The following is a 27,589-nucleotide window of genomic DNA, read 5'->3' on the forward strand; positions in this document are numbered from 1 at the left end:
CGGGCAGCGAGGAGGGCGGGGCCCCCGCGGAGCGAGGCCTCCCCCCCGCGCCCCCCCCCCTCCCCACCCCGGCGCTCCGCGGGGAGGGGCCGGGGCCTAAGGGGCTGCCCGGGGTTGGGCTCGCTGCCGGCCCGAGGGGGAATTTCCTCTCACACCTGCAGAGTGGAAGCGAGAAGGCTGGGAGCTCTGTGGTGCTCAGGACCCGGACGTTGTGCTTTAGGCCCCCAGGGTTGCCGTGTATCCGTCCCGCCCAGCAGAAGGCTCGCCTGCGCTTCACCTCATGAAAAACGCAACTCGGCCCTTTCGAGTCAGAAAACTTTACTCGCCCAGTAAACAGTGTTGTCAAATATATTTGTTTTCCCAACGTCGTTCGATAATCGCCTGTTTCCTCCATAACACCCGGGGCGCAGACGCACGAGCGCTCTGTGCAAATTAAACAGATGTGCAAATTAAACAGATGTGCAAAGCCTCTCTCTGGCAGTGACCACAGCCCCCAGGTCTCCCTGGGGCCCTGCCCAGGGATTCCTGGTGCCAGGGTTGGTGCTGGAGGTTGGGGCAGCTCACCCCAAGCCACAGGGCTACGTAGGAAAAGCGTCGATTTTTTTTCACACCCAGCTCCATTCTCTCCCAAGATTCTGTTTATCCTTTTGCTCACCATAGCATGTTAGGAAAGGCTTTGTCTGGCCATCTACAATGACTCTCACATCATTATCTTTTGTGTTATACTTAATCATTCATCCTGCTGTACGTTCCCTCAAGGTTGCAAGCGTTCAGGGATGCTGCCATTGAGCTGTGCCAGAGGGTTTCTTCCTTGCTGCTTCTTCCCCACTGTCCGCTTCCCCTCCCTGTTTGCACGCAGACGAACTACTGAGAATGGAGCACTGCCAAGCGTTCAAACATTAACCCTCCCCGAGTCCTACACTGATGTAGTCGCATGTGTCTATATCTGTGTGTGCGTCACAATATATTCCGTACATGTGAAAGAAAACAGTTAATTTATCATTAAGTACATGAAGATTTTTATATTCTCACTTCTGACTTCCAATTTAATTGCTAACTGAGACACAGCGCAATACGTTAACAAACCTCATTAGCCACACATACACAAAACTGGCTGGCCTTACCTCCTTATCTCCCTACCAGGAAATGAAACCAAACAAGGCATTTTCAAAACTAAAAATGTGACAGGGAGGTACAGAACAGAATGATTAGACTGGTATTTTGAGGATTTGTGTCAGTCTGCCACCTTTGAAGAAATCTGCCATGGAAGATATTCTGGGAATGAGTTCCTAGACAGAAACTAATACCTCAGTGAAATCCAAAGTAATTTAATGAGTCTGAATTGCTATAAACCAAAAGCTTTATTTACTTCATAGGTATCAGCAAAGACAGCTCCAAGAATCTGTGCTAAGATCAGTGCTCTCAAACCCACTTCCATTATAGCCCTTCATTTTATGCTTTGTGCGTGACATTTGCCTTTCTGAATTTAGCTCTGCTTCTGTCACTAACAAACTTCAAAACGTGAGCAAACTGCTCAGAGAACTGACTGACAATTTTAATTATTTATGCCACGTGACGATGAGTACGTTCGTCCTGCATTCTTTCTCCCCTCTAATTACTGCAGCTCACAGACGTGTGAAGTGTCTGCACCGCCTCGCAGTGATCAGAAGGAGCGGGCTGTGCACTGCCGCCAGCCCCAACCTACTGCGGTGTGAAGAATTAAGTGTTTACTGAGCACTAGTGTTTGAAATCTCAACTAGCTAAAAGGGGCCATCAAAGCAAAAACAGCGCTCCAGCATCTCCAGTTCATCACATCACGCCATGGCAGCTGCCATCCTTCTCTGCTGTTGGCATTAGCTCACAAACGATGCCATGAAAACACGATGCTGAGCTCTGCTGTATCAGAACTAAGGGAAGAAACTGCTTCAAGAAGCTGCATCTTCCTGGTAGGCAGGGAAGCAACGTTTGTTTATCACACTGCCAAAGTTCAAAGGCAATCAAAACTGCAAAAACATGTCAAACTGCTGTTTAATTAGAGTGTGAAGATGCTTTATTGGAGAGGACATAAAGGGAATTGTGCTGCTACATTTGGACTCCTACAGAGTCGTTCTCCTAGTGCGCAGCACTTGCAATGCAACTGCCTGTGCTACATGCAATTCGTCAGTCCTGTGTTTAAAGGGAAGACACCCAGACAGAGACAAATACTCATGCAACGCACACATACACAAAATAGGAACAGTTCCACCTCCAGCAAGGACAAAATGAAAGCAAGTTGCACCCATGCAGAGCTATTTGCCTGTGTAGAAGTGTGATGCTGTCTGTCCTCCAAGGGACTGGGCACACAGGAGCTCCGCTTCACAATATTGTCTGAGTGCACTGCTCTTAAAACTTTTGGAAGAACCAGCGATGATGGTTGACTGCCCTGCATTAACAGAAAACAAAAATAATTGTCAGGGAGGAGCAGCAGGCACAGTGCTCCTCTCTAAGAGAAGCACTCATCTCAAGCATGGGGTAACAAATTATTCAGTAAGCTAAGTGTCTCTAAGGAAGCCTAAACAAATCACAGTTGGATAGAGTGGTTCAAAGCCAGACACTTGCTATTCTGTAGGCAGACAAATCCAGGATTGTCTATTTGAAAATTGCGTTACCCTAGGATACAGTTATCTGATGGTAAACTTTTAAACACATCATAAATTAACTCGGATGGCAGCAAAAGCTGCTTTGCAAGCAAATCTTACCAGTGAATTTTGTCACAATTCAAAAAAGCCCAGAGAATAAACCCACGTCTTAATAGAGATCTGTGTCAACCAGGGCTGACTAAGCCCCGGTGTCTGAACCGCTCACCTGAGAACAGAAAATGGATCAGCCCCAGCAGGCTGCAGATCAGCATCAACGAACGCCTCACCGATACTGAGCCGCTCTGTCATTCTGTGTTTGGTACATGCCACCACCACAGCACGCAAGCAAGAGGCAATACCAGCAACAACAGCATTCATCCATCGTTTTGTCTTTCTCTCCTGTCTCTGCCCCCCTTCCGAAAATAAAAAACACCCTTGGGCATTGCAGATATTAATTAGTGATCATTACATACAATAGGCACTGAATGACTCTCATAAATAACCACGTTAAGTTTTCAAACAACAGGAGCAGTGGTCTGGGAATTTACTGTGTTTTGGCTAAGATGTTACAGTAAATTAATTCCAGTCATATCTTCAGTATGCCTCAATTTCCCAGCCGCATATTCAACAATATTTCATTCCTGAAAGACCGCGAGTTCCTTTAAACTAATGCTTATAAAATGAAAGAAGCCTCTATGAAAGGAGGCTGTGTATAGGCAGATCATTGCTATGGGGAACGTTTAAAAAAACAATAGTTGGTGTGCTTGCTCAATACGGGCATTTTTACCAGCAGGTGAAAAGCGTGGACAACCGACAAGTCTGCTCCTGCCCTGTGCTGCAGACACGTTGTGCAGTGACAGTTTAGCTGTCCTCCATCTGGCAAAAAAAAATGGGGGGAGAGAACAACAAACAAGGCACTGCTGCAAGAGGGGAAACAATCCCCATCAGCACTTGTAATGGAGATACGTACAGAGCGTGCAGCGATATGCTCTCAAGCACTGCTCATCTACTTTGCTGTTTCCTGTGCAGCTCGTGCTGAAGTCAGAAGGTACAAAACAAAGAAGAAACTACAGAGATTGCTCCACATATGCCTGCTCTAAGTGCAGTTTGCTGCCGCTGTAGCTTTCTGTATAGCAGAGTTAAAGAAATGAACTAAGAGGACTTGTCAATGTGAATAAAGCAGCAGCCTATGCAAATACCCCTCTGCTGCTCGCTCTGGGACACACGCTAAATGTCTGCGATGCAATGTGATCAAGCACTGGGGATGCCGACAAACGCAAAGCGGGGATAAAGGCCCAAGCAGTGAACCGAGAGAGTCACGCAGTCGCACAGAATCACAGCTAAGCACGGGTTTCAAGTCTGTGTGTTGGATTTAGAGCCTAAAAGTAGTAATGGAGTGTTTAAGTCTGGATCTAGAGCTTAGTGCTTTGCAGAACAATCGGGACTGGAAAAAACCTGTGGGATGCTGAGAGATGACTCTGAGGCAAGCGGGACTGAGGGCTGCAGGGCAGCCTGAGGGCTGCAGTGCCTGCCTGCTCCTGAGGGTCACCCAGGCACCTGCAGCCGGGGCACAGCCAGGAAACAAACGTGATCCCGGCTCCTAGCGAGACCTGACCAGATCTCAGCTGTCTCCATCCATCACTCGGTGCTCTCCCTTCAGCGTCCCTGGGGGGGGAGATGTCACCCTTCCGCCTTGCTGAGGCGCTGGGACCATTTTGCAAGCAGCTACAGGCTTTCACCCGCTCTCAAGCCCTTCCTCTGCTGCAGCAGAAGTCCTCCTCACCTTTCCACACGTCATCAGCACAGAGGATGCACAGCTTTTGCTGAATCCATTAACTGGCAATTGGCTGTGCTGACAGCAGGACGCAAGCCCTGTCTCCTGGGTGCTCCAGGCTTGAAGAGCAGCTCTCCCCTGCACCTGAGCCTCGCCAGCTCAGCACAGACCAGGGCAGTTTGCAGTGGGTGCCCTCAGGCCTGAACACTCTCAAAGCCTGCTGCACGCTTAGCCTGCTAGGCAAAGGAAAGGCAGATCTTTACTCCCTACAGCATTTTCATATGCTGTATTGTTTAGACTACTGCAAGATCAGCAAGTACCTTTTGACTCGAACGAGACAATTTAGGCATTAGGAAACCTGGTTGGTCTCTTGCTCTTTCAAACTGGGCTCACTTGTTTGTCCACTTGCGTACTGGAAGGAGAACTTTTCATCCGTGACTCCATAATCATTCACAGGAACAGAATCAGCTGTTGCCAACATTGCCTCGTAAGAGCTTACCTAAAACAAATCAAACTTCAGAAGCTATCGGTTTTATCAAGTATTACTGTGTTTACCAATTCAGTCGTTACACTCCATTTCTGCATGTCTCTGACGATCACTTGCTCAAATCCTCTGCTTGAACCTTCTCCCTGGTGTCAGACGACTTCACAAGAAGCCGGGTTAGCATCCGTAAGCAGTTCAGCTCTGTCAGTGGTTTTACATCTATAATGGGATCTGAAATATCTGAAGCTGACTTGTCAAGTTTCGTAGCCCCATTCACAGGGATTTGGGATAGCTGACATGGCCCAAAAGCCTATCCCAGTCTCTGCCTGATAAATGTAATCCCCAGCTCCTTTCTGATTCTTTTCCACCAGACATTTTCTCTCTCATAACTGGGTATCAGCTGCATCGGCAGCTGGGGAAACGAGGAGGAGCAGGTCACGGTTGCAGAGCAGCACTGCAACCTCTCTGTTATACACGTGAACTTCCCTACAGAACGCAGAGGGAAAAGCCGGTTTCTTGAGCATGGGTGCCCACTCCTACAAATCACTGCCTTCCAGGCATTGGACCCCAGTAGTCCTTCAAGTATTTAAAGGCTGTACTGCAGTCTGTTCCCGCCTCTCAGAGACAAATTATTGCCATCACAACAACAAAGCTGGATGTGAAGTAGAAATGGGGGGTGAGCAGCTCACTGTCCAGGCCTCTCCAGTTACACTGATCCCACTGAAAGAAGAGCCATCAGGGAGGAGAGGGGGGTTAAGCTGCAACAGCAGACAGACAGTTTTCTTTTTTTTCTAGAAGACAGGATGAAGGCAAAGCAATGGCTGGCTGGGAGCAGAGACCCAGGTCTCCTTCCCCTCCTGCCCTCGGGAGGACCGGCTGCCTCCTCTGCCCGCGGCTGCGGGCCCTGCAGCCTTCTCCGGGGGTGGCTCCCTGGGAAAGGTGAGCTCTGGCCCGACACAACCGGCCTTTTGTGAGGCTGCTGCTGAGCACGTAGCTGGCTCTGTCGCTTCGAGGATCTCTTCCAACAGCATGGACATTTCAGAAAGGCTCATCTGAGCCAGCAAACCTTGCCTGGCTGAAGAAGGCTGGCCGTGCTGGTTATTCCTAGCACCATGATAACTCATACCTGGCTACATTATTCTGTACAAGGTTATATGATTAAAACATTTCTTGTTTTTCCATGACTAGTATTTAAGCAGCAGCAATGCCATACAAGATTTTTTACAGGCATATTTAGAAAAGGCTGTCCCCATTCTTTTTTTTTTTAATGTTAATAATGTGGTTAGAGTCTCAGTAGATCTGTCACAAAAAATATTATCAAACGAACTAAGATAAGTGCAGAATTATTTGCTGTTTGGAAAATCCAGACACATCACAGAAAGCAATAACAACACAAAATAACTTTGATAAAAGTTTTAAAGAAAGATTTTTTTTTTATAGCCCCTGAAGTAATTACAGCTTATACTGAAATAAGCTTCTTACACCGAGTTTAAGTTAATTTACATTTTAGCAGAAGAGATCAAATAACGTTCTGACAGAATAGACTTTACCTTGAGGGAGGGGTCATCCAGATAGAGCTATTGTAGATGAAGAACTTGGCAAAAAATATACCTAGGGCTCAGCAGAGATCTGCAGAGAGATTTTTGTCCCCTCCGTTTTGCTCCTTAGCAAACGGAAGCAGATGGCAGAACAGGGGCTCCGAGGACCACGCCAGCAAACCCTCCCCAGGGCCAGCGCTCGCCTCTTGGTGGCCACTTGCTGCAGGGCTGGGCGCCGAGCACCCACTGGCAGCGCGGGGAGCGGGCACCTTCCCCTGCACCCTGCTCGCAGCTGGCCCAGGGACCTCCACGTCCCCGTGGCCTTCGGCAGGCTTAGGAGGCCGTCCCGCTTCCAGAGGCCATTCACAAATCCCACCGTTCCTCAAGGAGCACCGGTGAGACACCTTGCTCTAAGATTTTTTTTCCTTCCCTTCCTCTCTGTTATGACATCTGTAGTTCTTGAAGTCCTGTTCTATTTTAATTCAGTGTTAGAATTATCGCTCAAAATACAACAAGAACTATTTTCTAATTTTTTTTTTCCCTGGTGGTGTTTGTATAGCGATACATGTCACTGTGGGCCAAAACCTTATTAGTACTTCTGGTTTTTGTTATCAAGTTAATAGCAAAGGACTCCTTTGGAATAAATGAGACATAATAGCAGCTTCATAGATTTGCCATTATGCTTTACCATTATCATTTAGAGCTAGTTACTTTTGTAGTCGTTAATGAATAATGACAATATAATAATCTTCAAAGCTCACTACTCCAGCACCAACCTTTCCTCCAACTTATAATTAAGATGTCAAAACTAATTTCCCTCTCAGAAAGCAGGGCCTTTTTGTCCTTTTTGATGGATATTTTGCAGATATCGGTTCTCAGCTTCACCTCCCTGTAAAGGACCGCGTGGTTGAGTGCATGGTTCTCCATTTTTCAGTGTCTGTCCTCCAAAACCAGCCTCATAAAGAAAGAAGGAAAAGAGGAGGGCCTGTTGGTGTGTGGCCTCCCTGGGCTTGGGCACCTGCGAGCCCTGCTGATCGGCTGCGGGTTTGCTGCAGCCCCCATCAGCACTGGGAGCTGATGGCAAGGCCGGGGAGCTGCTTGGCCAGAGCACTGCTCGTGCTTCTGCTGTGCTGTGGAGGCTCCACCGCCACAGCAAGTCCCGTTCTCTTCTCCCACATGCGCCGTGAGCATCGCAATTACCTTAGCATCTCACGGGGGGGGGGGGGGGGGGGGCTGGAAAGCTTAATTAATTTGCAGGGCCTCACTGGGGCCTCCGGGGCCCAGCCGCCCGTGCTCCGCCACCCGCCCAGCCCACGGGGCACGAGGCTCGGGGAGGCCGCACTGCGGCCCCCAACGCCCACAGGCATCGCTGTGAGGAGGACCAAGACACCGGTGTGTGACGGTCAGAGCAGGATGAGAGGATGCAGCACCTGGAGGTGAAGCCAAACCTCTCCTTATCGCACTGCAGCCTTCGTGTTCAGCTGCTTATTAAAGACCTATCAAGACAAAAATGAAACAGGCCATTAAGCAGCACTCTGGTGGATTAACGTTAGTCTGTCTCCCTTACGCTGCAGGATTTCAAAATTCCTTTGAAGTCTGTGTATTAGAAAATCACTTTCCAAGCCGCATAACTTTGAGCTTTAGATGTTTCCTAACAATTCTGGGGCTGATGAACAGCTGACTAATCCTTTAGGATTTAATGAGGTTAACTAACATGCACAGCTTTGTAGGGGAGCTGTAGGTGGTATTTTGGTAGCAAACAGGAAAAACAATGACAATAAGTTGTACTCTGTAAAGAGCCATTACAGGATCGCAGCATCGATCAGTAACTTCTGCCAAAGCTCCTCTTTCCTTCAAAAAGCACAGGTAGGGGTTCTGGTCTTGTTCAATCACAACAATTAAGAACGAACAGCTCTGTTTGCTTGTAACTCTCACTGAAGCCAATAGGCTCGCGCATTTCTGTGCTCTGGGTTAGTTTCTGCTTTGCTGGCATGCTGATGGGGCAGCAGGGGCATTTTGCTAGCAGACGGTAACTTTTAGCAGCTGGGGCAGGTGGCAGAGGCACGCCCAGCCCGGGGCTCCAACTGGAGCCTGTGCCTCGCTGGTTGCCCAGCCGAGCCCCAACCTGCTGCCCTGCGAGGCCTGGCACCGAGCCCTGCTCTTGGTAGAACGCTTAGCACAAGGAAGAGACTGCAGCAGGGAGCCCGAGCTGCCTCCGTGCTGCTGCCCGCTGTGGGACGTTTGTGAGGTTACTGGCACCTCGTGCACACTTCTGCTCCTGCTTTGCGGGAGCACAGCTGTGCTCGGCTGGAGCTGCGCGGGGGCAGCGGCGAGGTGCCCCAGCCTCGTGGGCCTGTGAGGGAGCGCGGCACGGCACCTGTGCCCTGTGTGCCTGAAGCCTGAATGGTGAACTTAATTGGGTATTTACAGAAGATGCCAGAGTTTACACACAGATTCATTAGGATGCAATTACAGAGATCAGAACTCAGGCTACTCAATTATTCTTAGCAAGAACGTGTAATTAACTGCAGGTTCACGTCAAATGCTACCTAGTGCCTTGGATCAGGTTCAGAGGATTGGCTTGCACAGAAACAACCAGCAACGGCATTTTTCTAAGTACAGCCCCCTGGCTGGGAGGCAGCAGCTTAGGGGGAAACAGCAGCAGGCCAGGGAGGGGGCTTGCTCGGTGGGAGGAAACCCTGAGCGAGGAGAGGAGAGGAACAGAGCATCTTGTCTGCCCCCCGGCAGCCTCCCCCCGCGGGAAGGGCTGTAGGCACCCCAGGATAAACAAGGCTCTTTACCTGTGAAGGCACAGCTCCTGATGGGTGTGTACAGCAAAACGTGTGGGAATGACAGAGCGTGAGCCTGCCCTGATGGCACTGCTGCAAGTCCCCAGGAAGGGCTTCAGGTAAGAGAAGGCAAAAGAACAGGCACTTGCTGCTCATCGGATTGTTCTGACAAACCGGCCCACACTGTGTTCATAGAGACCAGCAGAGGAAAAGGGTGTGACATGCAGACTGGTGACATCGTAAAAGCTTAAATTGCTTTCCTAACTGAATGCGCATTAATGAGATGCTAACCAGAACGGACAGAGGAATACTCCAGTAGAAAAACTGCTCTTAGCTGAAACATCCTCATCACTTCCAAACTGCTGCTGCTCAATTACCATTTCAACAAAGGCACTCAGCCTCAGCTCACAACGTAGATTTCAAGGCTAATTTTCCTACATGGAGGAGGCATTGTGTAGCCCTGCTGCTCCATGTAACTGCTGCACCATCAAAGGGAGCTGCAGGGACTAGGGCCGTGAGAGCACACGGGTACACGGGGCTGATTCTGAGAAGCCCTCGGGAGGGAGCTGTTACACCCCGGCCGCACGGACACCTCAGACATGTCTTACCTGGACACGAGCAGGACAAGGAGCAGAAAACCAGGTGAGTCCCCATGCTTGGGATAAGCAACAGACCCATCCCGGCTACTCCAGGGAAGCAAACCGACGGTACTGTAAGTGGGTCGAGTATTCTTGCCTCTGCAATTTTGCTGCCTCATGATTAAGCACCATAAGTATTTATGATTTATTGCTGCTGCTTTGGAAAGATCTGCCTGCTACAGCTCATAGATCATAGTAGCACTAGTGGAAAATAAAACTCCGTAAAACTGTTTGCCCGTTGCTCATTTGTAACTCTCCCCTTCAGCTCACAGGAGCCTAGAGACAGAGGCTGTTCTGTACAAGCACTGTTTTCTCACCATCTTCTCCACTCATGAATTATTTCACGGGAAGATTTCTTTTAATAATAAGAGTGGAAAATTCAGTGCATCCAATTAATATCTCAGTCACCCTCAGGCCTTCACAGTCCCTGAAAAAATATAAAGTACCCAGGTAAAAATCCCTTACAAAGCAGTAGCCAGGCAGGTGATTTTTCAGAGCCTGGACATGAAAAGAAGAAAAAAAAAGAAAGCAAATCTTTCAGGATTTACTGGATGCATAAAGCAGGAAAGTAGTGTGGGCGTGAGCAGCGTAACAGGACTTGGGAGATGGGCGCAGTGCCTTAATTTGGTTAATTGTCCAGCCCTCCATCCCCACGGCCGTACCTCGGGGCGCAGAACTCCTCTCCCCCCACTCCTGCCTCAGCTGCTCAGGAGGAAGGCTTCTGCAAAGAGCCCAATCTTCTCACATCTTATTTGCAACTGGACTTTTAACAGACTCCTACCGTCTGGCGAACAATAAATAACAAGCCTTTACACTGCAACATCCCAGTTATTGTGGAGAGCTTTAACCAAAGCCTAAAGAGGAACTGATTTAAAAAGACGGTTGCGAATGCAGCGCTGCTGGGAGCCACAGCACCTGGGTGAGCGCCTGCAAGAACACACCAGAGCGCAGTGCACAAGCAAGTCCTCAAACACAGAACTTATTTCCAGGCTTAAAGCCATCACTGGAGAGCTTTCATGTGCAGCGATGAAACGAAGGCATGCGAAGCATTACAGAAAATACCTTATTACAGCAAAATCACGCAGCTCTGGATTTCATCATTTCCCTTACTCTGGGGAAGCTCTGCCAGCAGGCAGCGGGGCAAGGGCAGGGCGAGTGGCGGCAGCACCTGCGCCGCGTCCGGGCACAGAGCCGCGGGCAGCCGTGCGGGCAGAGCCAAGCAGGCCCGCAGGCGCCGCGGGGCAGCAATGGGGCACCGGCCGGCACCAGAGCGGAGCCGAGCCGAGCCCACGCGCCCACCCACGGCCAGCCCCAGGCAGCCTCGCGGCACCCTGCTCCTGTGGGAGAGCTGTCGGTTTGGGCACCGCTAGCTCGTGCGCTTCCCTGCTGCATAACCCACACCTTTCTAGCAGAGGATAAAAACTTCACAATTGCTATTGTGCAAGTGCCCATTAACGTGGGGACTGTCAAGACAGCCCTTGGATTTGGGAAGCTTTTGAGAAAGAGCCAAAGTCTGTCCTCTGTAAGCAGAGTTTTGAAAGCTGCTGCCTGGTAGGTAACATACTCCAAGCAATTCTCTGGTGGCTGCTGAGCTGCTGCTTCATCTTGGAGCCTCTGAAGAACTTGGAGCTTCACAGAAGCAGAAATAAAGAAATAAACCATTCCCTTTATGTGAAGCTGGGTGCTGGATGTGCTGCATTGTTCCTATTCCTCTCCTTCACAGAGCAGTAAACCAAACACAGAACGGAGGTAAGAGCATTCATTCCCACAAGTAACACAGAGAGGATGAGAAACCACCTCAGAGTCATGTTCTGTGCAAGGTTGTTTATAATGCCTGTAACTATTTTTAAACCTGGGCAATGAAGGGCTGCGAGCTGCAGAGAGCCCTTCTGGGCAGGTACGTGTGCTGCTGGCAGCACAGGAGCGGGTGCTGGGTGCGGGCAGGGATGGCCGTGACACCAGCAGGGCAGGGTGACACCACGTTGACCTGCCTTCACAGGGACACCACCACAAAACCCTTCCCAAGGACACTGCTCAGGGTCAAAAGCAGTTTCTGGAGCTCAAAGGAGAGGAGGAGCTTGGAAAATCCTGCCAGGTGATGCCATCTGCCGCGCACGATCATCCGGCAGGAGGGAGGCACACCGGGCAGGGCGGCTGCATGGGGGGACAAACACGGCACGCGATGCTCCCGCTCCTTGGCAGGGCAAAGAAGAGGGCAGGACAGGCGGCCAGCCCCTTCTCTCTGCATCATCCACACGTCAGCTCCCAGCTGCTGACAGCAGCTATTTTGAACAGCCTCTGGCATGGGTGAAGTGAGAAATCAATTCCCAGAGCCAGAATTCCTGTCTACGGCGTTTTGGAGAGATTTGAGGCCACCCAAGCTCAGGCTGTGGATACCACTGCAGAGCTGCAAGCTCTGTAACGACTCTTCCCACCGCCCCAGTGAGGGCGATTCCCCACCACCGGTGCAGGGCTTTGCCACAGAGAGGCTCAGCAACCGCGGCGTGGTTCTGGCTTACCGGGGAGTCAGGAGCTGCTTGCAATCTGCTGTCACCTCCTGAAGGCTTGGTGTGTGATCATCAAACTGTAAGGGATTAAAAGAGAAATGAATATCGTAAATATCCTAAATGAGTTGGATCTATAAATGCTTTCCTAGCACACTGTCAATATATGTTACAGTATTTAAATAGTAAGTTAACAATTTTGCCTATAAATTAAAATATTTTATTGAAATGTATGCTGATTATGAGGCAAATATCTTTGTTCTAATTATCTTAATTACAGGCTTTTAATGGCAAGAAGCTGTAGAAATAAAAACACACATAAATGGCAGCTTATAATGATGATAGCTGCACCTGCTAGCACTTCTACTGTGTTGTCAGGGTAATTAATGCACCGATTCCCACTGAGGCCGAGGGCTGTGCCGGTCACGTGCAGTCAGGGCAGCAGCTTGGGCTCAGCACCCCCACGGCACAGCGCGTGCCCACGGGGGGATTTGCTGCACAGAGCGGCTGCTGTGGAGGGAGGGCAGGGGAGGGAGCGCATGTCGGTGCAACCCACGGCACCACAGCACCTCGACGTGCTCCTGGCCAGGGCCCTCCCTGCTCCCCCCAGCACGGGCAGCAGCAGCGTGCCCAGGCGCCCGTCCTGGTTCTTCGGCCCCAGGGTCTCAGCCGGGCCACGTCTGAGTCTGCTCTGCTGCAGGCAGCGGCAGCACCCAGCTTTGGCAAAGGCACGGAGAAGAATTAATTTCCATTTGCTCTGCTCCACTGCTAGTGACTGCATTCAACCTTCCGGGCTCCTGACTCCACTCCCATTGCCTACGCCTGACAAACTAATGAATTTCCTTTGATTCTATGTCTGTGCTGCGTCTACCACCTTCGTTTTATTCTCATTTTACCTACTTATCTTTCTTCACGCTCCCTTACCTTCAGCCTGTGAATGGCTGCAGCTTTTGTGAGTCGAGGCTGCGTGCCTCGCTCAGGCTCTTTCTCATCTCCAAGAGCACAAGCAGCGATCGCCCTTGCTGGCCTATTGCTGGGTGCTGCACAGCACTCCTGGAGAGCCAGGACTGGCCTCAGCTGGGGAACAACACCTGGCTGATTAGCAGAGAAAAGAGCCCTTGCGACGCAAGCCCAAGCTGAGGGCTGTACCTGCAGGCCTGGCTGGCTGCACCGCTGTGCTCAGCAGCTCGGCCGCTGCAGCCAGCTCCAAAGGCGCGGCAGGGAGCCAACAAGCCGCGCACGGGCAGGGGCTGCGCTCCCGCACCCGCTGCTTGGGGCCACACGAATAAATGCAAAGTGCAGGGAGCAGAAGCACCCGAGGCAGCACGGGGGCACCCACCTCTCGTTGGCTCCTGAAGGCAGAGCGTTCTGCAGGACCAGCAGGAGGGCTGTGCCATCTCCTGCTGCTGCAACTCGTAACGGTGTGGACACGGTTTCTGAAAAGCACAGACCAGGAACAGATCAGAATCAGGTTTTATTTACCTTCAGCTTTATGCAGGCATGGCCATTTTTGCTCTCCAGCTGTGCATTAACCCGCACAGCCTGGGAACATGAAGTCCTGGCCAAACTACTGAAATGGTACAATTTCAAACTGGATTCCCTGTCCAATAATTGCAGATTTTCTGACTCCTTTTCTTACACTTTTGGGCAACCTGCTGTCTTGGCCCAGCTTAGGTTTATTCTCATATTACCAGAGGTACTTAACATCACTCAGAAAAGCTCAGCACCACCTGTTTACACTCAGTTGCAGGGACATTTTACCTGACAAGGTACTGAGCAGCGCTAGAACTCAAACATGCAGAAGGTTAACTCTACTGTTCAGAAAAACCCAGCCACCCAAAGCACCATGGGGAAACAAATGCAGCGACAACACTCAAGGCCTGGGTAGCCACAGTTTTTGTCCTTGAGATGAATATGAGAAACCTACTCAGAGGGTCCCACAGCTCATTTATGGCTGGGGAGAGGCGCCCCAGGCGCTGTGCATGGCAGAGGCTGGGCAGGTGCCAGGGCTCCTGGGCCCCGGGGCTGGGCATCGGCCCCATGCTGTGCCTCGTGCCCAGCGCAGGATGAGGCCACCCGACAAAGCGCCAACCGTGTCAAGGAAGAGCTTTATGGGCCAGGTATTTGCAGAGGATATCACCGGTTTGGAGTTTCTGAAATACCATGGAGAATTTTCAAGTTCCTTTCCCAAAACGTCAGATAACAGGTTTCTTAATCAGGGAGACAGCCTCAATTTCTGGGTACCCATGATGTTTTGCACAATCCTGTTGTTCACTTGGACGGTGAGTGACCTGCCAGGTCCTCCGACACAGCGTGGTGCTCGTTTGTTTTGCTTGCCTTCAGACATGCCCCTGAGAAGGGTTCCTGTCCTTTGCATGCAGCTTTGCAAAGTGTTCTGAAGAACAGCAGTATCGCAGGAGTAGAATGGCACACAGATTTCAGGTTGTTTTTCTTTTCTATCTGGACATATTGATGGAGGAAATCTTTGGAGACCTTGAAAAACAAAACTGCCTCACTTTGAATTCCTGAACCAACGGCATGGCTAAGAATATCCTCCGAAGGGAGTGACACAGGATTTCAGGAATTCAGCACCTTTTCTTACTGTCTAACGTTCATGAAATTTAAAATACCATACAGAATGAAAGAAAAGGAATAGCCAGTCACGTTGAGGACATTTGGAGGAGTGTGCTATTATGTAAAGCGAGCCAAGGAAAGGTTAGTAAATACCACTCCTTCCCCTGGGAGCTCTTCCCTTGCAGGAGTCATTAGTGCGCTGGCAGGATAACAGATCCTCTCCGCTAACTCTCTAGGTCATAAGCAAATTAAACAGCAAAGCTGATCGTCTCTCAGTCTACATTAGGCACGGCTGACCAACTCACCTGCCTGCTAGCTGCCACTGTTACAGCAAGGTTAGGGCTAGAATTATCAAGCTCTTGTCATTAAACCAAGCAAATTTTGCTCTTAACTGTCAGGTAGACCAGGCCAACGGGGCCTTAGAAGACTACAGGGTGCTTGTCCCCGTGTGCTCACACCACGATCCGGTCCCTCACGTAACCTCGTGGAGGTTACACTTGTACTAAACAGGCAGTTTTATTCCAAAAAACTGTGATTTCAGTGTTTGCACCATCAGCCTATGTATATAAAGATGTTCATCATGCCACAGCAGCTAAGGAGGACGTTTAACTTTAATAACGTATTTTTTCACCTTTCTGCGGAGCTCTGCCTATCAGCCCACGGCACTGCCCTACAGTACTGATGAGCAGCAAAGCTGATTGCTGGAGCGAGCTGGCACGGAGCCAGACACATCCCACAGGCTGTGGCGGGTCTGACTGCTGGAGACCCGGGCTGCCCGCAGGGGTGTGCAGGGAGCTCACACGGCTCGTGGGAAGGATTACGTGCAGGCCTGGCACATCTCCCCCACAGGAACACAGTGCTGCTCGCTCCGCAAGGGCACCCAGGAGGGCAGGGTGAGGAGCCGGGGGCTGCCGGGCCCCGTGGCTGCAGCCCACCCAGGAACTGCCTGCGAGACGCCAGTCGGTGCTGAGTGCCGCAGGGCTTTTGTCGCGTTGGCTCAGCAGGAGGGAGGTGTGGCCCCTCCTGCTTGCGCTACCTTTGGACCAAACTGCTTAGAGAAGGAGCAGAGCCCACAGGTGGCTTGGTGTCCGGCCACCCGGCAAACCCTGGCCAGCATCGCCCCACGCTGCGTGCACGACGCTGGCCGTGATCCCTGCGAGCCTGGGCAGCACGCCCAGCCCCACGGTGCTTGGAGAGGCTTGCGCGAGCACTTTGCCGCATGGCAGCTTTGGGGAAGAAGCATCCTTCTTGCTACCTTTGCCTCTGCAAGTAATCTCCTGTTCCAGCTGCTGCAGGACACCGCACAGATGCGCCAAAGCCTATGGAGCAGCAGAGCCAACTTCAAACAGAAACGCTGCCTGTGAAACCTCCGGAGTCGTATTTGCAGTGAACAAAACCACCCACCTGCATGCAACACACCGTCTCAAATCCTGCCTTTAATCTCAGGTTCCAGCAACAGCCTTCTCTCCATCCAATTACTTGTCTTACAATTGACATCGCAATATTAAATTCCTAAGAACTAAAGCACTTTGAAAAAGTAACCTACTTTAAAGCAGACAAGATTTATAGCAGAAGTATTTACTTTCTAGTCCTTGACGCTATCAAAGTCACTGCTGCCTGATCAGCAGCCCCTAAGCGAGGCCTCCAAGCGCACGGGCTGCAGAACACGTGGCCACCGAGCACGCGTCCCACGGCGGGCAGCGTCTGCTGAGGCGCCCCGGGGGCTCTGCTCCCCCAAAGGCTGCGGCGTGGTTTGTGGCTGCGCTGCAATTTTAGCACTTGAGAGCAGCACAGAAACCACAGAGAATGCCTTTGCCATTGCAGTGAAACGAGGTCATGGCAGCGAACCTCCGGAAGGGCGGCTCAGAAAAGCCTGCAGCGAGGTGCCGGTCAAGCAAGAGGGTGTCAGGCATGGAAAAGGACTGAAGAGGTGCCCAAAGTGGGTGAGGGGGGCAGCGAGGGCCCCCCCAGTAATCACTGGTGGCAGGAGCAAGACAGTGGTTTCCCTCTGCTGCTCCCAGGAACTAGTAAAACAGCCCAGAGCCACAGCTCTTCTCGCACTTCTCTCCTGTGGCAGCAACGTGTGTCGGGGCTGAGCTGGCAGCCTGAGCGCCACGTCCCGTACGGTGCGAATGCCCGCTCCTTCTGACCCTGACAGCCACACGCCGTGGCAGCATATCCCTGGAGCCCCACTCCTGCTGCTGCAGCTGCCAGCGCCTTCCAGCCCAGGGGCGAGGGTGGCACCGCGCTGCCCCACTGTGCTGGGGTGCAAGGGCTCTGGCACTGCAGGCCTGTTACCACGCAGCTGTGACACCCAGAAGCAGCTCAGACGTAAAATGGGAAATCTTTCCGCTGGTGCAAGCGGAAACTCTCCAGCCAGCAAGGCAGACAGTGGTACTCCTGGTGCACTTTTCTGCCTGGCCTCACCCCTAATCATATATTGCTGCGCTAACCTAAATGGAGTAACATTAACTTTCACTCCTGAAGCAAGGTGCAATTAGTTGGGCATAAAAGAACACTGAAGTGATGCTAATTACCCTCTAAAAGATGAATAGTATTGAGCCAGAGAAGCAGAAAATTACCTTTGCGGGAAATCAGTCTCAGAGTCTATACCGAACCAGGGGCGGCAGCAGGACAGGCACGGTGCAGAGCTGCTTCTCCTCCACGTCCAGCCAAGCCCTGAGCAGCAGAGGAGCTGCATCAGCAGCCGCATCCCACCCGTGCTGCCCGATAGCCCCAGAGCGAGCCAAGACCACCCGGGCACAACGCTGATGGGACGGGGTGCTGGGAGCACCCGCTGCTGCTGGGCAGAAGGGGCCCAGCCACTGTTGCCCCTGTTCCACGTGGCACTGCTCTCTAAAGCATACGGAAGAAAAACACATCAAACAGCAGCTCAGGGAGGCCACAGCCCTGCAACTTTGCCTGCAGCAGCTGCAGGAACTGCAGCTTACCCGGCGAACACACGCGGGAGGGGCTGTGCCACCGCGGCTGCAGCAGCGCCTGATTTCCTTAACCAGCAGCGCAGGACTCAGCGTGGTGCTGGGACACCGGTCGTACCGGTACTGCCATCCCAGCAGCGGGATTCACTTCGCAAAGGCAAACGTTAGCAGCAACCTCACATGCCTCCGTCCCAGCTGGGAGCATGCACAGGGCTGCAGGGCATTTGCAGAGCTGGTTGCTACTTTCCCTTTACAACAGAACTACCTGCGGGGCTGCTCCCCGTCCCCCACAGCGCAGCGAACGCGACGCAGCAGCTGCTGTCAGCCGCTGCACGGAGGTCGTGGCTCCGCTCTGCAGGAGATGCGCAGGCGTAGGAGGCTGAACGGGAGGGATTGGGAGCAGCCTGTGGCAGCCCAGGGAGGGGACATCTGCTCGGGGGGCACTGCGCCCCTGGCCAGGAGGATGCAGTGCGGCGGTGGCATGTCAGCTCAAACCCCTATGTGAAAAAGGTCTTGTAACAAGAGTTCCCCGTTTTGTTTGTTCCTGGAAAGCATCCAGATTTTTAATTAGACATTTACTATTCCTTACCCATTTAGCAGCATTCAAAGAATCCAATGCATTTTTTTCCCCTACCATCCAGCAGGTTTCTCAGTTCTGCCTCACGGCACTTTGCTGAGCAGCACTTGCTTCCAGTAACAGAATGTAATTCCTCGCCGGCAAACCCCTCCTTCCAGCCTGCTCAGAGATGGACAGCAGCTCTGGGGATGGGCAGAAACCCCAAGTTATCGGACTCCTGGGGAAGAGGAAGTTCCTCCAAAGCACCGCACAGATTTGCCACCAAACCACCCCTGCAGCAGCCTAGTGCCCCAGCTCCACATCCCGGGGTTTGCTCAGGCGCTGCCCCGCAATGGGCTCGCCTGCTGCTGGGGGGCTCCTGCTGAGCAAAGGGCCCCAATCCCTGAGCACACGCAGGGGTGACAGGACTGACAAAAACTGGGATATGCTCCCGGGCTTACTCTCTTGCAGACACTGGGAAATCTGTCCTTAGGGCAGGAATCCAGCCACACTGGAGCCTAAGGCACTTTTCTGACCTTAAATCCCTTTTTAGAGAGGTCTGCATGGTGGCCGTGTGCCCAAAGCAGCCCAGGGCACCTGCCCAGGAGCTGGAAAGCCTAGCGGGACAGCTTCAGGGCTCACACGACCAACACAAGGTGCAGCAGAGCCGTGCCACAAGCAGCTCCTGCGGTGGCCGTTTGCACATGTGCTTTTATGCAACTTCTACGGCTGAGCAGTCGAGGGGTGGCGATGCTTTTACCCTTCAGACTACAGCAGTGAGACTCGTGGCTGCACCCAGCCCCGCTGGGTCTGCAGAGCGGGGAAGTCCCCAGCGTGCAGGACAGGCCTACCCAGCACGTCTCCGGACTCGGCCTCCCCAAGAGAAAGCCTGGGGGCAGGGGGCCTCACCTAGTGCAAAACCACCTGCACCCGAGACCTCAAGGAGCTTCGCCCCCATCTGTTCCACTGCAGGCAGGCTGCATTCGATACTCTGCAGCTCCCAGGACTTTTAATAGTAATTAACAGGCTGTTCTGCTTGAGTCCCAGTGGTAAGGGGAGGCAGCCTGCTGGGGTCTGAAGCACGGTACGTACCAGGACAGCTCTGACATGGCTGAAAATGCTCCTGAGAGGGGGCAGAGACCTGTCTCCCTCCGAGGGATACCTACCTCAGGAGCCTCCTGCTTTCCCTACTGCTCTGAGTTCATACATATACAACCTGCATGTTCCCATCAAAGCCTCTCCCTGATTTATGCTTATAGGAGAAGCTCATGGAGTATGTTGTGGGAACTAAAAATTTTAAAAGGCAAATTGAAAAGCAGTTCAGAAAGCAATCTGCTCCCAGGTACCGTTGCCGTCTGCTCTCCCTGCTCCACCAGACTGGCTGTACCTGCAGCACAGGCTGTTTGTTCCAGCCATGATGTGAACGCTGTTTTCATTTATAAGATGCATTATTTACCAGTCTGACACACAGCTAATTTAAAAACAAGATTTATCAGCCAAAAAGTAGTGCTTGCTATGGTGGCTTCCAACAAGCGCAGCAGGGCTCTTCGCTGCCCTGCTGCTGACCATGCAGATTCCTGCCCCATCCACCACCAAACCGCCCTGGCCCGGTGCAAAGCGGCCCCAGGGCTCATCCCCCCCCATGCCCAGGGCTCCCCACGCGGTGCCACCGGCCTGCAGCCCCCCTGAACTTGGGATTTAAACAAACGGGTCAAGGATGCCTGCACCAAGGGAGTGACCTTCACAGCGTCGCAGTAACTCCCATGCTAGCAAAGATCCCAGATCCTGCAGTCCAGCCCTTTTGGGGGAGCTGCAGCTTGAGCCCGAGGGCAGCGTCACCCTCCTGTGCTGCAGCACCAGCGAGGCAGAGGGCAGCCCACAGCACACCAGGGCTGCCACACAGGGGGAGCACCATCTCACCACGGGGTGCTGGCCTCTGCCAGCCCCGGGAGAGGGGCTGTAGAAACAGCCGAGCACGGGCCACGCAGTTACCTGACAAGCGAGGGCATGAAACGTGCGTGGGAAGGTAGGGGCGCTTCCCGCAGAGCTGGGGTACCCCCACCACTGCTCCCCGCCTGCCCTGGCGCTCCGAGCTGCCGTGTTCCCAGCGGGATCTGCCCTGCTCCGCTGCTGCCCGCCCTGCGGCGACCGGGGCGTGCTTGCCTTTTGTACCCTGCTTTGCTGGTAGAAACAGCTCCCTCCAGCTCAACAAAGCCGGAGGAACTTCTCCGGTGCCAAGGAATTTTTAGCAAGCCGTGGGAAGTGTCAGTCGTTTTGCAAAGGTGCAACTGTTCTCAACGAGCAAAGCGTAACCAGAGCTCATCGACAGATCAGGATCTGCAACAGGAGATCGGTACTCAGAGGACCAATGGCCTCGCCCTGCGTGTCCCCTTCCTGGCCAGCACCCCACTGCTCCCACTCCTGTGCACCCAGCTCCTGGGGCCACAAACTTCCCTCCCTCGTCCCTCTCCTCGCATTGGTAAGCCAAGGGAAGATGCCACCCTGCTCACTGGGGTTCGTGCCCCCCGCACTGGTCCGAACACCCCGGTGCTGTGCCTGCTTTGAACGGCCGCGTGCCCCGAGCAGCCGGGGCCGTACCTGCGGCTGGCGATCCCGAGGGACCCGCTGCCCCCTCCGACACCCCTGCGCAGTCACTCGGCCACATGCACGTGCTTGATCCTGGCATTGCCGCCCCTCCTCAGCAGCCCGGAGCTGGAACATGCTGTAAACACAGATAAATGTTTAATGCTCAGAGCAAATTTTTGCAGTGACCTAGATTTCCTTCCCCCGGACACCATGCTGGGGCCCGAGGGGATTGTGTGGGGCAGGAGCACGGCACAACCCCCAGTGCTCGTAGCAGCCCCCAGCCCACACAAGCTGGGCAACAGATTTTCCCTCCCTGGTGCCCAGTCCTCTCGCAGCTCCAGCCTGAGCCAACGCTGGTGCACGCCTGCGGGTGCTGCTTTCTGTATCTGCAACGGGTGAGCACAGAGGAGGGAGGCGAACGCCCCACTTCCTCGCAGGAGCGAGAGGAGCAGCCGGGATGCTCTGGGCAGGATCAGGCCATTTCCCAGCAGCGGGGGGCTCCCAGGTCAGACAGAGGCCTGCCAAGAGCATCCTGCTGCTCCCTGACTGCCAAAGCCAGGGACAGGCTGACCCCGAGGAGCACACGAGCCTTGTGCCAGGGCGGCCGCAGCACCGGCAGGGCCCAGAGCTGCTGCTCCTGCACATCAGCACGTGGCCGAGTCACATCCTCCAAAGGCAGCGCTGCCCTATCAATAATAAAAAGCAATTTCCCCGGACAGAGCCGGGAGATTACGCAGGCATTCGCAGCTCCTCATCTGCTGCTGACAGGATGGGAAGAACTTTAATAAGATGTGATTTGACAGTAACACAAAACAACAACAGCATTAAGGGAAGAATAATGGCAAAGGCAGCTGTCAAAAACCTCATGTTCTCTAACCAGGAGAAAGAAATCAAAGCTGTCAGGCCTCGGCGGAGGAGCAAAGGACATCCAGGACAGGAGCGGGTGGCCAGGTAGAGCTGGCGGCCCCAGCAGGAGGTGTTGGGGCTGGGGAGGCTGAGGGGCCCCACCGGAGAGCCCCAGCCCCACCACTGCCTGCTGCTGGGCTGCAGCAGCTGAGAGCAGGGAACATCCCCACGCACAAGGAGCGGGGCAGGCGAGCAACGCTGCGTGCCCACCATGAAGCCGGCGCTCGTGTCACCGTGCACCCACCTGGAAGCTGAGCACCGGGGCCCCGTGCGCTGTGGCCACTGCGGGGGGACAGGCCCTGAGGGGCAGGCTGGCTGCGGAGGGGGACGGAGCAGGGCCAGACGCTTCTGCGCCAGCCTCTGTGAGCACGACGGATTGAAAGACAGGGAAATGAAACGCATCCAGGAGTCAGGCTCTGCGAGGCTGCGCCAGCTCACCGGCCCAAGATCCAGGAACTCACGGCGAGGATTCGCAGCACCCCAACACCTGCAGCACAGGGAAGTCCACCAACACGGCGGGGACACACCAAAGCCCATGGTGGGGAGGAGACCTTGCTCAGCTGGCAGCACCAGCAGCCCCTGGACCACGGCAGCGCTGCAAGCACTGAGCAGCATCCAGCGGTAATTGCTGGCAACTGGGAGGCAGCTCCCGGGGCCGCCTTCCTCCCTGGGCCGCGGCTGGTGCAGATGCATCACCACTGATAGCGCCGAAGCACAGCGCCGCACGGCTTGAGGCAATTAGACCTGCCCAGGTTAGGCATGGGGCAAGAGTCCCCGTAACAAGGTCACTGGATTTACAGATGCTCGCTGATTTCCCGTACTTAATTTGAGGTCATGCTCAGTAATTCAATTTTGCTCACAAAAGTTCAGATTACATTAACGGCTGCTCGGGAGAAATCTGCCCGGCGCAATCAAAGCTGCCAGCTGCTCATCAGAGATGAACCACCGGGCACTGCTGCGCTCCTGGGGAATGCAGATTAGCGGGCGGCACCCACACAGAGCACTGAGAGGTTCAGGCCAGACGAGATCTCATTAAGATTCCATTGTGCCTTGACTCTTATAATTAAGAAATGAGGGTGAGAAACTGAGAGGCCCCAGTAAAGACTAGACACCCCCCTCCCCTTTTAATACGGGCTGCGTTTTATGAACCACATTAATACAAAAAAAACAGAAATACAACTCTGAGACTTTGGAAAAGTGCCCTGCCCACGAAAAGCAGCACCGCTAAAGCATTTCTGCATGCTATTAGCCTCCTTTAAGTGAGAAAATCCCAGCGAGAGGTTTCTGGGTGAGAAAAGCACAGAATCCATCACTGAAGCTCACCCCAGGCCTCGCAAGGGCCCCTCTCCGCTGGACCGGGCGTCCCTGAGCTTCGCCAAGGAGGCTGCAGCACCCTTAGCTGAGGATCCCACCCCGACACCCCTGTAGCTGAGGATCCCACCCCGAGCGCTGAGGGGTCCCTTCCGCAGGGTCCCACAGGTGGCTGCCAGGGGGGCCTGCCCAGGCCCCAGCCCCAGGGGCAGCTCTGAGCTGTACGGACGCACGAGGCCAGCTGCCTGCAGCCACGCCAAGCAACCCCTCGGCCAAAGCAGCAGCACAGTCACAGCCCAGTGACACGGCTCCCCGTAGTGATGAGAGCATGGGGAAGACAACCAAAACATGGGTAAGAAAACCTGGGGTTCCACCCGGAGGGACAGCAGGAGCCTCGAGAGCGCTGCCTGCATCAGAAGCACTTCCCTGAGGAGGAACAGCCCTGAGGAGGACACCGGCCTCCGATCAGCAGAGGCTCCACCAAAAGCTTCCCTGTCATCGCCCCAAGGAGCGGGGGCTGCCCCGTGCCGCACGCCCTAACGCAGCCTCGCGGTGTCTGCTCCCCAGAGCAGCCGAGGACAGAGGCCAGAGCCTGCCCGAGCCCAGGGAGCCGCTGCCAATCCCAGAGACATTCAATACAAACCAGTGAAGGGTTTTGATCACGTGTGTGCCTGGAAATACAAACAAACAGGGCTTAATGAAACCTTTATTTTTAAAATATGTTTTTTAATTTAAATGCAAATTTGGTGCTGTGCTATCTGTAAGGTCATTTGAACTGACATACTGCTTAATTAGCAGGGATGAGTCTCAGGAAGCAAAAGCAGCTAATGGCTGGCCCTTTCCTGTGCATTTGTTTTAAGTTAATTAAAATTTTTCAGAAAGGGATCCATCCTGCTCTGCAGAACGGCTCCTGATTCCGTCCAGCCAGTCCTTCCCTAAGCCAAGCGTGCTGCCAGGGATGCTCTCAGCTGGCCATTAGCTATTAATCAAGCAGAGCACATTTATTTCTGCATCCTGAAATCCCCTTTGGCGAGTCACAAATCACAGCCCACCGCTCGATAGATGCGCCTGCAACATCCAGCATCAGGCAGAGCGGTATCAGCAATACATCAGAGCAAGGATGGGGGAGATTTTTCTTAATGCTGGGATGAATTACATGTATAAGTCTTCAGAAGAGGCATTAAACCTAATATGAAATTGAACCTTCAAAGTGATGAGCTGAGCAGTTACCCTGTGTTACCCACAAGTTATGCGCAAGAGGATCTCATTTAGAGAAAATCTGCCTTTGCCAAGAGGGACGAGCTGGAATCGAGAGCTGCGATCCGTGCCCGTCAGGGACGTGCGTCACAGCCCTGGGGATGGAGTTTAACCCTTCCCTCAGCCCGCCTCTGCCTCGTGCCCCCGTAGCCCGCTGGCCGTGAAGGGTTACAAGCAGAGATCGGGGGCCTGGCTGGGGGTGGGAGACGGGGGAACGGCACCGGTTCGGCGGCTGCAGCTGAACAGGAGCTGGGCCCCGGGACACAGCTGGGCCGGCCCTGCTCCGCCGGGACACAGCCTGGCCTCTGCAGCACCGGGGGGAGAGGTGCAGTGAGCTTCCCCTCCCTGCGGGACGAAGTGGCTGCCAGCTTGCGAGATAAACCCCGACAGGAAACGCTACGGGCAGAAGGTAGATGCGGAGCGGGAGCGGCCTTGCAGCAGCGACGGCTCCGAGGGTGCACAGAGCGTGGCTCTCTGGAGCACGCGGCGCGGTGCGTCAGCCCTCTGTGCTTGCCAATAAATGCTTACAGTTTAATCAGCATAAACCCCTTCACAGTGCAAATCGATAGCCTCTCATTGGGAGAAAATGAGATAAACGGTGGCCTTAATAGCGCTCCATTTCCCTGCAAATAGGGATCCCAATCTGGGTCTGCCTCCCAGATGCAGGAAGAAAAGGCCCTTAATTAAAAGCCCTGCTCAGAGGTTGCCCGCTCTCCGCAGCGCTGCATTTCATCCCATCTCCTGTCCTGACCCGCTCCGTGCGGCGGAGCAGACACAGAAATATCTGGGCTCCAGACAGAGGAAGGAAAACCAGGCAGCCCTTACGGCTGAGCAGGCGGAGCACGGGGCTGAGCCCAGCGCACACATTTGCTGGGTTTCTGGGCGGGCTTTGTGTGTCCATCTGCAGCAGTAAGCTGGAGGCTAGGAGCACACCCGCCCTCTGAAATCCCTGGAAACCAGATCTCAAACACACAGGCAGGAGCTAATAACCGCCTCGCTCTGCTCGCCTGGGATCCAGGGGCAGGTGGGCTCGAGGGACAACGAGCACTGTAACGGAGGGAAGCGGGACGGGCTCGCCCGCTGCCCACCCTGCCCCTGCCGCTGGCACTGAGCGTTCCCACGGCCCCCACACCTGGCTTCAGGCAGCCGCCTGCGTTCTGGAGCGAGGTAACCAGCTTCCACACCGCTGGTTTTCCCAGCTAGCTATACTTCAGGGCAAAAGCCTTAAAAACTAGGATTTAGATTTCATTTGCTCCCTGTATTCTTGGCTGCCTACAAATGACTAGTTTCACTCTGAAGAAGGATCCCGCATTTCCTCCCACTTCCGACATGTGGCAAGCAGCAGCCCACAGCCCAGGGAGGGCTCCTGGAGCAGCCACAGCCGTGCTGGCACCAGGGTTCCCCCTGCCAAAGCCCTCCCAAGGCTGGGGCTCCCACAGCCCAGGCCATCCTGTCCTTCCGTCTCCATTAGTTGCTTATTCTCTTATCCAGCACGTGCCCTAAGGACACAAGAGGCTGGGCTCAGAATCCTAGAACACCCTGAGTTGGAAGGGAACCGCAAGGATCATCACGTCCAGCTCCTGGCTCCACACAGGACCACACAAAAAAAAAAAAATAAAAATCAAACCTACAGCTGAGAGCGGTGCTCTCCACCAGTTCTCGAACTGCACCAGGCTTGGTGCCATGAGCACATCCCCGGGGAGCCTGTTGCAGTGCCCAGCCACCCTCTCGGTGAAGAACCTTTTCCCAACACCCAGCCCAGAACACTTGACTTGGTGGAAGGCAAAGCTGTCGCCCCAGGAGAAGACCATCACAGCTGGGAGCACAGCTGGGACCCCGGCTGGCTGCACCCTCAGCTGCTCTGAGCTGGACCCTGTGCTGCTCCGTGGGCACAGCACTATTTCAAACCACTGAAGGATTAAAGCAAGGAAGGGATAGGATCTTCCACGAAAACTCAAGTCGTTAGCAAAGCCTGAGGGTAGATGCAATTGTTTTCTGTTTTTTCCTCTCTTTGATGACCCAGTTTTTTAATCTCATCAGCACCAGGCTGCAGTGTTAATTTTTAAATATGCTTGGGTAACTGAGAACATTAACTATTCATGATCTTATCTTCAATAGCTGCTGGTTCTCTGACACTGTGCCAAAGTTGAGATGTACATAATAAACCTGGGAGAGCTGAACTTACCAGGAAAGGTGATAGCTGGTTTTTCCTGAGCACCTTGTTGAAATGATCACAGGTTGGGGTGGAGTTTCACAATACTTCTCCATAAAGCAAGGCTTGTGGGGCAGACTTGTATCACTGAGGCTATCTTCCTGCAATTACGGTGGCTTGAAAATACTTAGAGCATGCAAAAAGCTGGTATCTGGGGAATGCTGTGGACACACTGCGACTGCTTCAGCTCCAGTCCCCTAGGAAAACCCAAAGCATTCTATAAATACCAGGCAAGCCTCCAGAGGCAGCTGCAGGAGGCAGGCAGCGCTGTGTCTTCTCCCCAGCCAGGGATGGCCCCTCAGGCCAGGTATGGGCACTGAGGAAACCCTGGTTAGCAGGCGTGTGTGCTGACAGACGTAAGAGTCAAGAGCCTTTATACAGAGAAAAGGCAGCCTTTTAACTCTTGCTGAAAAAGCAAAGGAATGCAGCATTATGGCAATAAAAGGAAAGCAAAAGTACTGACATTTGCTTACAGCCTGACTTTGCTTTTTGGTTCCCGCAGTGCAGGACCTCCAAACGCGACACGCTGCCCTGCTTGTGGGAGCAGACACAGGCCACGAGGAATCAAGCAGCGCTGCCAAACACATCGCATGCTGCTGCAGAGAGCCGGGCAGGGACCCAAGACAGGGCTGCCAGCAGCTGAGCCCCTGCCGAAGAGCGTGCTCCAACAGCTGCCGGCAAGGCAAGGCAGGAGCCTCCGCAGGGGCTGGCCGGCACTCCTGGGAAAGCGGTGCCGAGAGCTGCATCTGGAGCTGCTCTCTGCCGAGCCGCTCCCCTGGGCTGCATCTGGCTGCCACGGCCAGGAGAGAAAAGCCCTGCGCTGGAGGTTGCCACGTGCTGTGCTTCCAACAACAGCAGCGTGCCAAGTCGGGTGGCTCAAGTCTGCGTGTTGGGCTGGGGTGA

General features: G+C 53.6%; 1 long non-coding RNA gene across 1 annotated transcript; it reads right to left on the reverse strand.

Annotated features, from left to right (window-relative positions):
* Window positions 1-1,556: 1,556 nt before the first annotated feature.
* LOC118255414 (uncharacterized) lies at window positions 1,557-26,844 on the reverse strand. The gene is made up of 4 exons (XR_004780939.2): window positions 26,660-26,844; window positions 13,685-13,781; window positions 12,361-12,425; window positions 1,557-2,422 (listed from the first exon to the last, which is right to left on the reverse strand). It is a non-coding gene; the product is annotated as an uncharacterized LOC118255414 (long non-coding RNA).
* Window positions 26,845-27,589: the final 745 nt, after the last annotated feature.

This window comes from Cygnus atratus, chromosome 24, assembly GCF_013377495.2.
Source record: "Cygnus atratus isolate AKBS03 ecotype Queensland, Australia chromosome 24, CAtr_DNAZoo_HiC_assembly, whole genome shotgun sequence".
NCBI classification, from domain to species: Eukaryota; Metazoa; Chordata; class Aves; order Anseriformes; family Anatidae; genus Cygnus; species Cygnus atratus.